We start from the raw sequence: 14,876 nt of genomic DNA on the forward strand, positions 1-14,876 counted from the left end.
GAGTGAAGTGTGGAGGAGGTAGATGATGGCATCATCCACACTGATGCCAGGCTGGTATGCGAACTGGAGTGGGTCCATTGAGGAGCTCACCAGGGGGCGCAGGTGGACAAGGACCAGTCTCTCCAGGGTCTTCATCAGGTGAGACGTCAGCGCCACCGGTCTGAAGCTGTTGAGCTCCTTCGGGTGGGGGGTCTTTGGCACCGGGACCAGGCAGGATGTTTTCCATAGCTGGGGGACCCTGCCCAGCTTCAGGCTCAGGTTGAACATGTGCTGGACAATTCCACACAGCTGGTCTGCGCAGGATTTGAGGAGCTGGGGGCTGATGCCATCTGGACCCGCTGCCTTCCTCGCCTTCATCTTCTTCAGCTGGTTCCTCACCTGAGATGTTGTGAAGGCCAAGGCTGGACAGGAAGGAGTGGTGGCTATCTGGTGTAGCTGGGAGCTGGAGACTGTGGAGAAAAGAGGGGAGGGGGTGACACGCCCAGCAGGAGGAGTAGGTGGAGACTGCAGCAGGAGAGACGGAGTGGAGGCAGGCATCTGATCGAACCTATTGAAAAAGAGATTTAGCTCATTTGCCCACTGCAGGTCCCCCCCAGTCCGGGTCTTGGGTTGTCCGTGGCCTGAGATGGTCTTCAGGCCTCTCCAGACTCCCCTGGCGTTATTCTGCAGCAGCTGCTCCTCCATCCTCTTCCTGTAGGACCTTTTCCCCTCTCTGATCCTCCTCCTCAGCTGGCGCTGCACAGTCCTCCGCTCCTCTATGTTGCCTGACGCAAAAGCCCTCCTCTTCTCCTTCAGGAGAGCTTTTATGTCTGGTGTGATCCAGGGTTTGTTGTTGGAGAAACACCTTACTGTCCTGGTGGGTATGGTGTTCTCCATGCAGAAATTTATATAGTCTGTAACAGTGTCCGTTAGACTACTAATGTCTTCCCCGTGAGCATCGCTGAATACTTCCCACACAGTTGTGCTGAAGCAGTCCTTTAAGGCCTCCTCGGCCTCTCCAGACCATCTCTGAACCGTGCGGGTCACAGCTGGCTGCCTGCGGACCAGAGGTTTGTACACAGACTGGAGAGCCACCAGGTTGTGATCAGCTTTGCCCAGCGGGGGGAGGGGCAGTGATGTGTATGCCTCCTTGGTGTTGGCATAGAAAAGGTCCAGTGTTTTATTGTCTCTGGTGTGGCAGGTGACATACTGTGTGAATGAAGGCAGAGAGGAGGAAGGGGAGGCATGATTGAAGTCACCAGAGATGAGTACCAGGGCATTTGGGTGCTGTGTTTGTAGCCTGCTCACTGCTGCAGTCAAGACATCACAGGCTGTGTCGCTGCTGGCAGCTGGTGGGACGTAGACAGTCACCGCGATCACGTGACTAAACTCTCGCGGGATGTAGAATGGCCTCATGCCAACAGCTAGCAGCTCAATATCCCTGCTGCAAAGCTGCTCCTTAATCGTGATGTGCCCAGGATTACACCATCTATCGTTCACAAACACAGCCAGCCCTCCTCCTTTCCTCTTTCCACTCTCCAGCGTCCTGTCCGCGCGTATGATTTGGAAGCCGTCCAATTCTACGACCGCGTTCGGTGTTAGCGTTGTTAGCCACGACTCCGTGAATAGCATCAGGCTAGCCTCCCGGAAGTCCCTCTCGTGCCGGGTAAGCGCCGCTAGCTCGTCCATCTTGTTGGGGAGCGATCTAACATTCCCCATGATAACAGACGGGAGGACGGGATGGTATCGTCTCCTCCTTTCCCTGCGTTTAACCCCCGCACGAGATCCCCGTCTCTTCCTCCTCAGCTCACGGGGGATATCGGGTCTCGCCCCGGGAGCCGGCGCATGGTTAGCACGGAGTGCTAACAGCTGATTCCGGCTGTAAACAATGGGGGCTCGGCTCCGAGCCAAGTCGCCGGACACGATCGCGCAAAAAATAGCCATCAGCAGCAGCAAGAATACCGCAGTTTGGGTGTCCATTGCTACGCAAGTTACGACTATCAATTATACGAAAAAGGTATGAGGTAGAGTAATATTAAAGAACAAAAACACACGAAAAGGCTCACCGATGAGCCGGAGCTACTGTAGCGGGCTGCCACTCGCGCGGCGCCGGAAGTCGGTAATTGTCATCAGGTAGGGGACATCTGGATAAGATCTCCTTTGTTTTTCCAGACTGAAGTTGAATAGTCTCAAGGTAATCAATCTTAGGGGGTTAGGAGTAGTAAACTTTGTGGCACCTCTTTTTCTGGGGCATCCTAGGGGGTTAGGCATCTCCCTGCCGAGGGGGTCTGGAAGGTGTTAGGCGGGAAATAGACGAAGGAATTAGCTATTCAAGGGCACCCAATGCATATGTAATAATCAAGTTTGAATATTCATCCTGCTCCCCATAAGAAGAGAGACACGAGACGGGAGGAGCGCGCGCCACAGCAACTTGGAGAGCAACTTCTTTTGGCATCAGCTGTATTGGTATCAATAAAATCTTGTTCCCAGTCAATTGAATTGTCAGAGAAGTCTTTTCATCATCAACTCAGACTGGCCTTGCGTCTGCTCCGGACAAACGCATCGACTGACCCTGCTCAACTAAAGAAAATACACTACAACGTGCTGTTTAAAATCCAAGCAGTTTAAAAGGTTTAAAAATTCTCTGGATAGTGGGTCCGAGATATTGTCTATGTGTATATTAAAATCGCCAGTTATTAAAATCCTATTATAACTGGAATATAAAATGGCTAAGAATTGGAATGATGGGGAGGTCTATAAACGGTAATGCAGAGAATAGGGGGACTGCTAAAAACAAAGGCATGATGTTCAAACGATAAATAGCTGCTAAAAATGATCTCTTTTGATAAAAGAGTATTAATAAAAATTGATGCAGTCCCGCCTCCTCTTTTCCCATCCCTGGTAGAAAATAAAAAGTAAAAATTCGGTGGGCAAGCCTCGGTGAGAGCAACTGGAGCATCTGTACCAAGCCATGTCTCAGATAAAAGAATACCATGTAAATTATTGTCTAAAATCAGGTCGTTTATGATAAAAGTTTTGTTTAAAAGGGAGGGCACGTTCAGCACAGCCAGATTAATTATTGTGCTGGACGTGCGCTCATGGTGGTATGGATGAGCAGTATTAACATATACCAGATTACCACTGTTAAAACCACATTCTTTGTGTGTGCGAGGGAAGCATCTGCCGGTGATGGTTTCAATGGGAAAGCTGTCCGATGGTGGTAATGATAATGAGGGCCTGCAGGGGAACCTAGTGAGGGTGGTGGTACTGTGAGCAGCTGGTATTGGCCTGTAGGTGATTGTAGTGACATTGTCATTGCAGTGTTTATGAGTAGAAGAAGAAATATGATTGGTAAACAAGAGTCAGCTGGGAGTGGAATTGGTAATGACATGGTGGATGTTCGCGGCTAAAATCTTGCTACCAAGAGAGTTCGGATGAACACCATCCGGCTGGTAAAAAGACGGGCGATTCCAGAATAGGTGAAAATTGTCAATAAAAGCAAAGTCAAGGTGGCCACAAGTGCGTAGGAGCCACGTGTTCAAGCTTAAAAGGCGGCTGAAGCGCTCGACTCCTCGAGACAATATTAAGGTACACATTTCAACCAGTTGGAACCACCTGACAAACACCAATTTATCAATAATTACAATAAAGAGAGAATGAATTGAACTTCATTCCAAATCTATTGGAGTCATTTCGGATGATGAATGATTTTTGCATGTGGTGAGGTACGTGTGATTGTTTTTGTTGAGTGTGATTGCCTAGCTTCATTTGCACTGAAATCATTTGAATCGATACACATGACTTTTCTCTCCAGAGTATTTCTTCCACATATGCTGTGTATTTGATGACTGAGAACTTTTCAACAGACAAAAGCCCAAATTACAATTATTTTGGGATGGATCATTTCTGACACCTAGTGGTGACCATTGCACACGGCCAAATCTGTTCTTTGAAATCAAAGTCATAGAGGATTGTCCTTGCATTCTATCAGTTCACCACTAGATGGCACTAAATTCTACACACTGTACTTGAGTTAGCTTTCAGGACTGCGTTTTGCTTTCGTTTACTTCCATACAATGCTACTTTCATCCAACATTCTGTTTCCTCAAACCCATTTTTCTTAATCTTTTTGGGGTTTTCTTTATTTGTTTTTTTTTTACTTTTTTATGATTAAGTCCTGCAATTCGGCTATTTTTCGTGTATTTAACTAACCATTAAAGTCGTAATAGGTATCCATGTGTTTAAGTATTTCATTTTATCAAGATCCGTTTTTCGACAAACTTCCAATCTTTATATTGCAGTGTATCCCTAGATTTTATTTTACTACTTCCTATCCCCTTTTTAGAGAATTTGATCCAGTTTATCAACACCTACGGTGTTCCAAAAACTGTTTTTTTATCAGTCGGACAGCAATTAAAATTTTGGCCACATCCAGCCCGCGGGCCTTAACTTTGACATATGTGCCTTAGGGGCTCCGTAGAGTGGAGACATATGGAAGGCACAACAAAACTAGGGAAAGGTATCTGGCCGGAGGAGGGGTATTGTCAGAAAGGAAGAGGTGGGGTTTTTATGGAGGTACACTTGGTGCAATAGTAACTTCTACTTGTACCACGGAAATTTGTACTTGTAACAAAGAAATGGATAAAATATTCTATTCGTAGAGAAAACAATTTGAAGGCGTGTGAAATAATTTTGTATCTGTAAAAAAAAAAAAAAAAAAAAAATTGTACCTGAAAAACAAAAAAAAATATTTTGTAAAAAAAGGAAAATTTGTACCTGTAGAAATGACAACTTGTATGTGTGGAAAAACAAAATTCTACTTGGTAAGAAAAACAACTTTTAGTTGTGGAAAAACAATTGTACGTGAAGCTAAATCTGATTTGTACTTGTAGGGAAATACTGATTTGTCCCTGTATGGATGGCAATTTGTAGTTGAAGAAGTCCCCACTTGGGGTCACGAGTGTTTTTTCTGCTGCTGGACGCACAAGTGACTTTTGCACCACATTTACCACTACCATGTGGAGCAAAACAGATTTGTACTTGTAAGATTCACGATTTGTACTTGTACACGAGGCACACGAGGGTGCTGGGGGGTGGGGCTAGGGATGGGGCTAGGTGAAATGCACCATCTCGACCAATCAAGTGCGACGGATTTGGGCGGCTGAAGCTCAACCTCATTGGTTAACCTTGGTCGCCAAGCGGGAGCGCGCACGCTGGAGCACCCTATAACCACCACTTGGCAACCTTCTGTTTGATGCTTCCGGGTACATACGTAGTGTCTCTTACCGGTTATTTTGGTGCCATGCAGGGATAGAATTGTATCTACTGCTCTGAAATACTGCGATTATAGTACAACAATAGTCAACATGTGTACGCTGGTCCCCTGTGTTGGTTAAAACATTTCTTAGGTGACCAACAAACGGCTAACGCTAACGTATGTGTCGTTCACACGTAGTAATTACGGTGTGTGTGCATTGACTTCATATTCTTTCTTTGAGTTATGCAGAAGGCTAAACGTGACGCATATAACATACATACTGAAGTAGGATGTCAATTTCCATTGGAATTGTTTAGTAGCAGAAGAATGAAGTAGGGGATAGTGTATGCACAATCAGAGGTACTTAGACGCACTGCATTTTCATGGAATTGCGTTACAATAACTATGACATTCAAACTTCTTACGTGTATTTCTTTGTAGTTAAAATAATGACTATTTTTTAATGTATCAGCTGCATTTATCTTTTACTGTTGGTAATTAAATAAAAACATGTAAAGAGAACAATTTAGAGCAACAATTTACCAAAGGCCAGCAGTCATTCAAACACAGCAAAGGACAGCAATTTTTACCTTCTTTCAAAACATAATTGCTGTAGGGCTGCAACTAATGCTTATTTTAATAATCAATTGTATTTAGTAATCTTATGAATCAAAACAAACATTTTATTTCCATCCTTTCATTCTAAAACACTGCTTTCAAATTTTCTGTGCAGAAAATGCACAAGTTCTTAATTAGATTTGTCTTTGGCACATCAAAGCATATTGAAAAATGTTGATCATTGTTATTTATTCATTCATTCATTCATTATCCATATCGCCTATCCTCACAAGGGTCGTGGGCGTGCTGGAGCCTATCCCAGCTGTCTTTGGGCAGTAGGCGGGGGACACCCTGAATTGGTTGCCAGCCAATCGCAGGGCACACAGAAACAAACATCCGCACTCACAATCACAACTAGGGGCAATTTAGACAGTCCAATCAACTTACCATGCATGTTTTTGGAATGTGAGAGGAAGCCGGAGTACCCGGAGGAAACCCACGCAGGCACGGGAAGAACATGCAAACTCCACACAGGGAGGCCGGGGCTGGGGCTGGGATCGAACCCACGACCTCTGAACTGTGAGGCGGATGTGCTAACCAGTCGATCACCGTGCCGCCCATGCTTATTTAAGTAAAAGCAAATATCTTATTTTTGAAGAAGCAAAAAAAATAGGTGCTTTCATCAAAGGCTACATAGACCTGAGAATATTTACTGTTGAGAGGGTGAAAATTGAGGGATTTGGATAATTTCAAACCAAACATGAAAATAATTAATCAATTATCATAAAAGCTTACCGTAATTTGATAGCCGATTAGTAGATTCATCTTTGAACCTATACTCGATTTATTTTTTCTTTTATGACTTACATGGTTTGCAATAATATACACTTATCTTCTTTCTAGACAAGGGTATTTTAAAAGCTGAACTAATTAAATTTGGACTTGACAGAATTGAACTTCTCTGACGAGATGTCTACGCAGCAATCACCTGCCTCCACTACATGCCGTGCAGCACCAACTGGAGGAAGATGATCTGAACCTGTCCAGCAGCGTCCACCTTTTCTGTACGCTTGCAAGCCCAACAATGTTTTCAAACATGGCTGGGACAGTCATCCACTGAGCACTAAGGGAAATGGTACAGCTAACCAATTGTGGCACATGGGACTGCAGCACAATCTACAGGAGTCTAATGATTGCGTAAGTCCTTTTGAATTATGGTAAACAAAACATGCAGTTTTTCAGGCAACATAATGAATTATTACACATCACCTACAGGGTTTGCACATCCCCATGATTAACTGGGAAAGTAGTGGCCTTGTGTCCAGTGATTCCAGCTTTTGTGTCCATGTCCCGGAGATTGACTGCCCTTTGAGACCCGAGGAACTGGCTGGACTTCATGCTGCTGTGGACCCAACAAATCCGTCCACATGCTTGGGAATAGACAAATATTTAGCAGCAGCGTACAGGCACAGCATTGTATGTCTAAGGCCCAAGGCTCAAGACATCTTTTATTTATTCGAGGCATCGGCATAACCGGAAATTTTAGTCGAAAAATCAGTGGCCACATGAATCACAAATTGATATGCAAAATTTATATTCACAATTGCACCCATTTAAACTACATTACCTAAAAATGGATGGAAGTGTGAAGCAAGAGTTAGTCCCTGAAAATAAAATGATCAACAATTTAAAACCACAAATCAGCAAATTTATTGGTTACAAATTAAGATATATATTATATTTAATTCTGATTTAAATTTCAAGGACAAAAATGCCACCATTTAGGGGCATTCTGGAGCCCTGGTAAGGTCATCTGAAGTTTGTCTAATCACAGCGGAAAAACATAATATAATCCTGTTGCAACTACTTTTGTTCACGGGCCAAATGAGGATTGCGATGACTGAAAATTACGCAAAACTTGTGTTAACATGTAACCACCCCCACTACTACATTGATTGTCCATGTGACAGAATATTACATATTGACAACATTCAGTCAAATGTTCAGTCTCCATGCAAAATTGTTGCCTGAAAGTTATTATAATACAATGTATTGTATTAAGTTCATATTCTTTTTGTCATTGCTATACCTGTATTTATTTCAATTCCAGTAAAGAGAAAAAACTGCACAAGAAATGTCAAGCAAAGTCTTTATTTGCTTGTGTGACAAAGTAACAATTGAGTCATTAGTTGTGTGGCCAAACAAAAAACTAGCTTGGTAAATGTTTTCAAACTGTACAAATGTTGAATAAACTGTAACTGAACTATCTATCACAAAATCAGTACTACTTGGTTTAAACTTGCAAAATTAAAACCTCAGTCTATAACAACACAAAGCCACTATCAGTTGTGGCATTGCAGTTCTTTTTAAGGAGAAAGTCAACCCAAACATATTTTTTTCAATAATATGTTCTATGCAAGCCCACTAGTTGAAACAACTGATAAATATTGCGTTTGTGGAATAAGAGTTAATACGCTCGTTGACTGAAAATGACATCGAAGTGGCACAGGACCAATCACGGCTGACCTGTTTTCTGAAGCTGAGCCGTGATTGGTCGTTACCTGAGTCCTGAACAGTTGTGATGTCATTTTCAGTGGACAGAAGTGACAAAATGGCCGCCTCCGGAGATGGCTAAAAAGGGGTGGATTTTGCTGCTTAACTCATATTCCACAAACGTAATATTAATCAGAATGGCATGGTTCAACTAGTGGGCCTGCACAGAATATATTTTTTGAAAAAAAAAACGTTTGGGTTGACTTCGTCTTTAAATGATCATAAAATTCTGTATCATTTCTGCAATGGCCAGGCAATCTTAAATTCCAGAAGCACGTTGCTGAAGTGGGGTGTTCCACTCTCACCACCGTCCAATTTTAATATCGGGCATAGGTTATCTCCCATCCCACCCAAAACTTGAGGAGCTGTTTAAGATGCTCTTGGGAGACTAAAAGTAAGGGGGAAAAAACTGATGAAAAAAAAAAGTGCATGCAACACAGTGAGAAGTACTGTAGCCATTTACACTACTCATATTTCCTATAATACAATACAGTCATCTTTATTTATGCAGTGCACAATGAACTGTTTGTACTGACAAAATAAAATTTAATAAACTCAAGACCATTTCTTCAGAGTAGTGGTTATACTGCACTGCACATTTTCCACTATGCAACTCATAATAATAGCAACTGCTCTTATGTAGTTCTTATAGAAATGATGTCTGCCAATGATGCATGACTACATTCTCTGTTGGCATTTCCCCCTTAAGATCTTAGAAAGGGACTTTTTTTTTCTTTTCAATTTTAGGATATCTGGTTTGGATAATGGATGGATGGAAGTTTATTTGTGGCATGGGCCCTAGAATTTTAACTTGCTCTCCTGAAACTCCAGGTGATGGGCCACTGTGCTCCTAGTTTTAAAAAAAGTTAGGCTGAAGGACAGAATGGTGTTGACCCCTTTCTTTTTCTTCTTACCAAGCTAAATTCTGTTAATTTCACGTCGAATGCTACTCATAGCAGTCACCTGCGCTATACGACAATTTAGAGCAAGTCCTTTGCAGTGCTGCGATTACATCAGGATTATAATTTTGTGCACGTTTAGCCTTCTGCATAACTAAAATAAAATATATGAAGTCAATGCGCACACACCGTAATTACTACCGAGTGCACCTCTTCTCAAGGTTTCTCAATTTTCTCAATTGTGTTTGGAGTTTTTTATTGCCCTCGTGGGGGTTAAGATGTGGGGCTGTCCTCGTGGTCTTTTTAAAGCACTGAGACCTTTTTCATTGAATAAATTTTACCTGACTAAACTTTTTGAATGTGTCTTTTCGAACAGTCAATTGTACACATGGTTGAGTACAAACAGAATACAGTTTTTGTAATCATTAATCATGGCAAATGATGTTGGACCTATAAGGTAAAGTATCAAAGACAAGCACAGACTATCTTAAATAAATGAGTGTGTCCATCTCATCTTTCATATTCAGTTATTTCATTAATGCTCCAGCACATGGGCGTAACCAGCCCGTTTTGGGGTGTGCAAGCACCCCCAAATTCAACCCAAGCACCCACAAAAATTATAGCTCTTTTAAAACCCACGTTTCTCTAATAAAGAACAGGATATGCTTAAATATGATGAAAAACGCTGGATAAAAAATAAAACAAAACGAAAATGTGAACAACGCAGCATCGTAAATACTCCCATGCCTCGAAATGGTTCAGTCCATTTGATTCCCAGCACCGCTCTCGCCTGGGTTCCCGCTCCTCCTTCGCTCCGCTCGTCACTTGCGGCGGAGTCTGTGTGAAGGCCCCAGTGTATTACGGTGAGAGTATGTTATACGGTGGTTATGTTGAACAACTATTTTACCACCCGATACCACGTCTTTGTTATCATCAACAGATATTAGTCCTAATTTTAGCTGCATTGAATCGAATGCAACAATGATCAGCCTATCTTAATTGTTGCGTGTGTATAAGCTATGTGTGTGTGGTCATCCTCCCAGCGCCAGCATTGACGTTCGCAATTTTTTTTCTGTAAAAAAGCACCATGTTCAGGTGAGAGTCTATTACCCACAGTAACTATGAAGAAATACACAAAACCTCTTACTAATTTATTTGTATATGGTTGTCAGCACTAGGAGAGAGAGAGGGGTAGAAAGGGAGGAGAGGAAACCTGAGCCCCGGAGAACACAGGTAACACACTCACGGAGAAGCAAAATATGAACAGTGGCTGAAGTTAAGAACATCCCATCCAGAATAAAATTTTAAATGTATGCTGATAATTATGTATTTTCTCCTCATCGGTTGACCACATTATCATCACACTTTGATGGATTATCTATAAACCATTTACTATTAAAAAAGTTATGAATTGATACAGATTTTTATGATACTGAATTTTTATCAAATTCAGTATCATAAAATGGAATACGGGCCTGTGTTTTCTGACAGGAGCACCCACATCCATACCTTGCCACTCTAAAATAGAGTCAGCTGGAGACATCATACCAATCATATGATCCTCTCCGTTTTACTTCAGATTATGCACAGTTCATACAATCTTGCAGCCCAAGTCAAGAAACTAACAACAAGAAAATTGTTTCCAGTTTGGCAGGAGAAACGCAAACATTCCGCTGATCTTATTTCACAAGACGGGCAGCGGCTTCTTCTGGGGTCATAAGCGGAAGTGACGTACGGGCTGCCTTGCCTCGCAAAAGTAGCAGTAATGTACTTTATTTGAGTTTTTATTCAGTAACTCAGAACATAAAAACACAACAGCCATGGGGGTGAAAAACATAGAGGCAAAGAAATATATTACAGAAATATAAAGCGTGACATCATCAGCAGGGTTCACCCCGTGCCTGCGTGGGTTTTCTCTGGGTACTCCGGTTTCCTCCCACATTCCAAAAACATGCATGGTAAGTTGAGTGAACTGTCTAAATTGCCCCTAGGTGTGATTGTGAGTGCGGATGTTTGTCTGTGTGCCCTGCGATTGGCTGGGCAACCAATTCAGGGTGTCCCCCGCCTACTGCCCGAAGAAAGCTGGGATAGGCTCCAGTGCACCCCGCGACCCTTGTGAGGATAAGCGGTATAGATAATGGATGGATGGATGGATGATCAGCAGCCGCGAAGGACTTGATCCAATCTGGACATTTAAAAAAAATTCAATGAGCATTCTATCAGTCCGGCCCTCGGCTTGTAGCAAAAGTTTTTATTTGGTCCTCCGTCCATTTGACTTTGACACCCCTGGCCTAAGGAATGGAGTCCAATTGGCGTTATGGTTTGAAAAAACAACCCGCAAATCGAGATGTACTGTACTGACTATGGCGCTTCGTTTTGATACGTTGCTAAAACTACACTGTCCTTTCCTAAATTTGAAAGGAAGCGCCTTTCCATCCCTCCGCGACCCGATGGCTTGTACCACAAAGGTTAATAAAAGGTGTTATAAGAGTTAACAGCGGGTGAAGAGATCTCTGTGTCTTCAATCGATTGCTCATCCTAAAGTTACCCGTATGTCAGTCACTCAGGTTTGAATTTTTACTCGTCGAACTGAATGTGAGCATTTGCAGCATTGAATTTTTAGTGAGATGCAATTTTGTTTTAGGAATTAAAAACGCATTTTACAGTCTTAAATTCAGTTTCAAGTTTATTGGGATACAGTTCTTAACAAAAAAAAATTCTAATTCTGATCGAACAATTCAGATTCAAATTAAACAATAAATATCCAATTTATGTAATTCAATAATTCCATTTTTTAATTCAATAATTCAGTTTTTCAATTCAATAATTCAGTTTTCAATTCAAACATCAGTTTTCAATTCAATAATTCAGTTTCAAATATTCAAGTTAAGCAGTGTGGCGGCACGGTGGTAGACTGGTTAGCACGTCCGCCTCACAGTTCAGAGGTCGTGGGTTCGATCCCGGCTCCGGCCTCCCTGTGTGGAGTTTGCATGTTCTCCCCGTGCCTGCGTGGGTTTTCTCCGGGTACTCCGGTTTCCTCCCACATTCCAAAAACATGCATGGTAAGTTGATTGGATGCTCTAAATTGCCCCTAGGTGTGATTGTGAGTGCGGATGTTTGTCTCTGTGTGCCCTGCGATTGGCTGGCAACCAGTTCAGGGTGTCCCCCGCCTACTGCCCAAAGACAGCTGGGATAGGCTCCAGCACGCCCCGCGACCCTTACAGATAATGGATGGATGGATGGAAGTTAAGCAGTTCAGATTCAGTTTCTAGTGGCACAAATATCAGCCCATACACAGGTGCTTACTGCTTATATAAAATGTCTTAAAATTTCTGTCACCACTGAGTAAAACTATGTTGTGATTCATATTCCATTGTTACATTAACGCTAAAGTTATTAAATTGCTACGCTGTGCTGCAACCACAACATGATGTATTGGACCCACTTATAAGTAGACCATGTTGCTCCATGTAATATTATGATAGCGCAACATTACGAACTTGGAGCCTCAAGGGAGAAATTGAAAGGGAAAAAAACTAGCATTCCCTCACAATCATTTCATTCTTTTCAGAGAACGCAAAGTTTTTGCGAGGGAACGAACAATGTTTTTGCGATTTAAAGCATTTTTTTCCATGTCGTCTTAGGGCTCGACATTGATTCAAACAAATGAATATTATTGCTATTTGACCCAGAGCTATTTGTAGGATTTTTATAAGTGTAAATGTCGTATATACGTACATTCATTAAATAAAATACAGTCCATTTACGATATTAAACCATAATTTAGAAGGTTGTATTGTCATCCAATCAGCATTTTTGCTGTGTTGCCAAGGGCAAAGAGCTTTCTGCCTTGGCAGAAACAGACTGCTGGCTCTGGTCCCGCCCACCAGAACTTTGTCAACGCATTTAATTGGATGAAGAACGATCAGGATGAAGGCCCACGACTTGTAGGCACTGCATGGAGTCCACGCCACTGTTGACAAGACCCAATATGGTCCAGCTGCAGCCACAAATGATTTTGACAGAAACGCCCCGTTCTGAGAACGGGAACGCCCCCTCACCTCAAAACTAGCCAAACAGCGTCCTGTTCACTCTGGCAGGAAGACGCCTGTTCTCCAGTATTAAATTTCCAAAACGCCTCCGTTTTTTAGATACAGTTCACGTGTTGAGAGTTTGTCATAGAGTGAACTTATACAGCATTTAGCTTCACCATATGATGCCCAAAGCGTTTCAGAAAAGCATATTAGTTTAGTGTGTATGCACAGGAGGCATTTTGTCATTTGGACCCAGGCTTAATAATGCACACGCATGTCCTCCATGTTATGTTTTTAATAAAACATAGAAAATATTCGTGGGTTGCTGTAGCTTTCATTGAACATGGCCGCAACATTCGTCTTGGTTCCATACACAGTTTTTCTCCTTCCCATCCTGCCGCTGCTTCTACTACAGATGGTAGGTTACTTTAGCATAGACAGCCCCTGGTGGAGTAGCTGTACTCACTAAATAATTTCTAATCAGCACACTCCAAACATTTAATTTTGAATGTGGTTTACAGTCAACTACGTGTGAATTGGATAACATTGCATTCCTGAGCAAGAGAATGTCTTTTTTTTTTTTTTTTTTAAATATTTGATTTAAATAATGAATAGGACGTTGTGAAGTCGTGAGGACCCGCGCGGAACACCCCGGCTGTAACTGTATCCTTCTCATTGGTCGACAAAACGCGTACAGCAACGCCCAGTGGGTGTTCTTGTATCCTTACAGGAACGCCCCGGCCACAGCCGGACCCTTCTCTGACAAGATGACATGGAAGTGATAACAAAATAGTTTGGAGTAGTTTGGTTCAACTGATGATGTGTACCCTCCCACTGGTGTGAGCGCAGCGGCAGCACACACATGGTTTTGTTTGCAGCAGAAGAGCTAGCATGGGAGCCTGTAGTTGTCGAGGTGCCGGGAAGGGGGTTTGGCACTGCTGAGGCGCCGGGAAGGGGTCCTGCCTCATCAGCCTGCCACCAGAGAGGTTGGGACGCACACGAGACACGAGGGATTGGGAGTACAGATAGTGAGGAATGTAAACTAGAAGAAATGGGATGAACGGGACTAGGTGAAGAAGTACGCAGTGAACGAGGTGCCGAAAAAGGTGGGGAGTGAAGTGGCTTGGGTAAAGGTTCGTAATAATGTGACTTGGACAAAGCTGAGGAGGAACCAGAAACTCTACTCGGATGCCTACGTCCCGTATAAATGGCCAACCGGGCACCCAAAGTAGGGTCTGAAGGGCAGGGTTCAGTGGTGGACACTAGGGGTACAGGTTCGGAATGACGCAACGTGGAAAAAGCGGACTTACGGGAGGATCCAGAACCTCTACTCGGGCGTATACGTTGGCCACTCCGCTGGGGTCCTGTGTAAATGGCCAACCGGGCGCACAAGCTAGGGTCTGATGGAAAGTGTTCTGGAGTGGACACTAAGGAGTCATCATCAGAAAAACTTGACAAAAATTGACAAGGGCTTTAATCGTGACTTGGGAAGGGACTCGGAAAACCAAAATCAGTGTCAAAATCTGAATCGGAAACTAAGGGATCATCATCGTACAAAAACTGAGGGGGGCTTGAAAAAGCAGGAAGCCCAAAATC

Source organism: Filicampus tigris, chromosome 18 (genome assembly GCF_054856515.1).
Source record: "Filicampus tigris isolate MCC_2025a chromosome 18, RoL_Ftig_1.0, whole genome shotgun sequence".
Taxonomy (NCBI): domain Eukaryota; kingdom Metazoa; phylum Chordata; class Actinopteri; order Syngnathiformes; family Syngnathidae; genus Filicampus; species Filicampus tigris.